The sequence below is a fragment of the Frankliniella occidentalis genome, unplaced genomic scaffold, assembly GCF_000697945.3.
Source record: "Frankliniella occidentalis isolate FOCC.00 unplaced genomic scaffold, Focc_3.1 Scaffold14, whole genome shotgun sequence".
In the NCBI taxonomy this organism is placed as follows: Eukaryota; Metazoa; Arthropoda; class Insecta; order Thysanoptera; family Thripidae; genus Frankliniella; species Frankliniella occidentalis.
The window spans coordinates 2,466,299-2,468,118 of record NW_026267144.1 but is presented as its reverse complement, the minus strand read 5'-3'; the positions used below and the strand labels follow the sequence as shown (position 1 = coordinate 2,468,118).

General features: G+C 59.5%; 1 protein-coding gene across 1 annotated transcript in view; it reads left to right on the top strand.

The window, feature by feature from the left end:
* The window catches only part of LOC113203455 (proteasome subunit alpha type-3), a 10,741-nt gene that overhangs the window by 7,321 nt on the left and 1,600 nt on the right, over positions 1-1,820 (top strand). The window lies entirely within an intron of this gene.

Here is a 1,820-nt window from a genome sequence, read left to right as displayed (position 1 = left end):
GGGGGGGTGATAGGATAATCAGCCAATGGACTGTACTCACAAGTCAAAGATTGCGAGGGACTAGCGCGGGGGCGGGGGGAGGCTTTGTATGCCAGCGCTGGTTGGGGTATTGTTATGTGATTAGCATTCATTCGACCATAATTCAGCAGGGGCAAGAAAACGAGTAGGCGTGACATTACTTTTCCTTCTCTCCTTTTCCGAATAAAAGCGGGGAGCGGTGTGGGCGTTTCGCCGCGCGGTGCGGCCGAGAGGAAAGCCGAGCTAAGCAGCCCCTGCTGCCGCCGCGGCCGTTTCGTGTGTTTACGGAGTAATTTTATCGTTTTCATACTTTCACCCTCGCATGGCTCCGCGCGCCGCTCACACCGCAAACAGTTCAGGCCTTTACGGTCGGCCTGATGAAAAGTTTTACTGTCTCTGCTCAAGGGGGCCCACTCTAGGCCGGCCAGGAGTTAGCGGCAGCGGCGCCCCGCCCCGCCGGGTGTTCGGGTGTTCAGCAGCCGCCGTATAGCGGCGTGGCAGTGCGTGGCGTGTGTGGCGCTAGCGGCCCCGTCACGGCCCGTCACGGCCCGTCACAGCAGGCCGGGCGTGACGATTACGTGTGAGTGAGTGACTGTGTGTGTGTGTGTGTGTGTCAGAGAGAGGGGGAGAGAGAGAGAGAGAGAGAGAGAGATGGGGGGGGGGGCGAGTGTGTTGGTGTGCGTGTTTGCGTGTGGGTGAATCTCCCTCCTTCAAGGACTCTAGCGAGTGACAGAGACAGAGAGCGCTGGACAAGAAGGACGTAACCTACGCCCCCCCCCCTCCCCTAGCGGTGGTGCCGGTGCAGGGGATAGGAGGGAAGGGGGGTCGCTTCCTGTGTCTTGGTGGGCCCCCCGCGCGCGTCACAGACATGTATTCTTGATGCACTGCTATGCACGCGATCAATATCAAGACAAACACGAAGTGCGCACGCACACACTCTCACAGTCACACATACGTGTACACACACACATATATACGTTCACACACACACGTTCACACACACACACACACACACACGCACATTGCAGAGCAGGGCGACCCCGACAGGGTCACTGGAATCACTCGCATATTCATTAAATGAATCGCACACTGGCTAACGGTCTGGGCTGCACCCCCCTTCCCCCCTTCCCCCGGCCTTAAAAACAGCCCCGGTCCCGGTGACCCGGCCCGGCGTGCCACACTGCTCAGCACACTCTGAGCCATCGGCGGCGGCCGGGGGGAGGTCGTCGCAGCAGGCACCTCCTCACGCAAGTTGTGCAAGCAGCAAGGTTTGCACGAATTCCGCTGTGGGGCAAGTCGCACCTCCTATTTCGCCTTGTTTGTAAACACCCCCCTCCCTCCTCTCCTCCGGATAACGTTTCACACAGAGAGGGTCAGTGTCAAGGTCATCGCGCACGGTCGCGGTCACCAGGTTGTTCATTTGGAACCCGCTTAGTTCATTAGATTTTTATTCGGTTTCATTCCATCGCCGATCCCATACCATGCGCTATTGTGTACCCTGTTAGCTCCTTCCCCATATTCATCACTTTGCAAAACGTATTAAATTTTCGTTTCGGCCTGTTAAATGTAGGGCTGGGGGGCGGGTCGGTGTGACCGCCAGCTCAGCCTCTGTGTCAACGCCCCGCGCGTGCACGCCAGGCAGCGGGGCCACGCCCGGCCACGCCCAGGACATGGGAGGCGTGGGCCCCGGGGGGCCATGCCCCCGGCGCAGGGGGCAACAGAGGACGCCAGGGGCACTAATTATTACTTGAGAGAAAGAGGGCGGGAGGGGCGGGGGGCGAGCGAGCAAGTGACACGAGCGA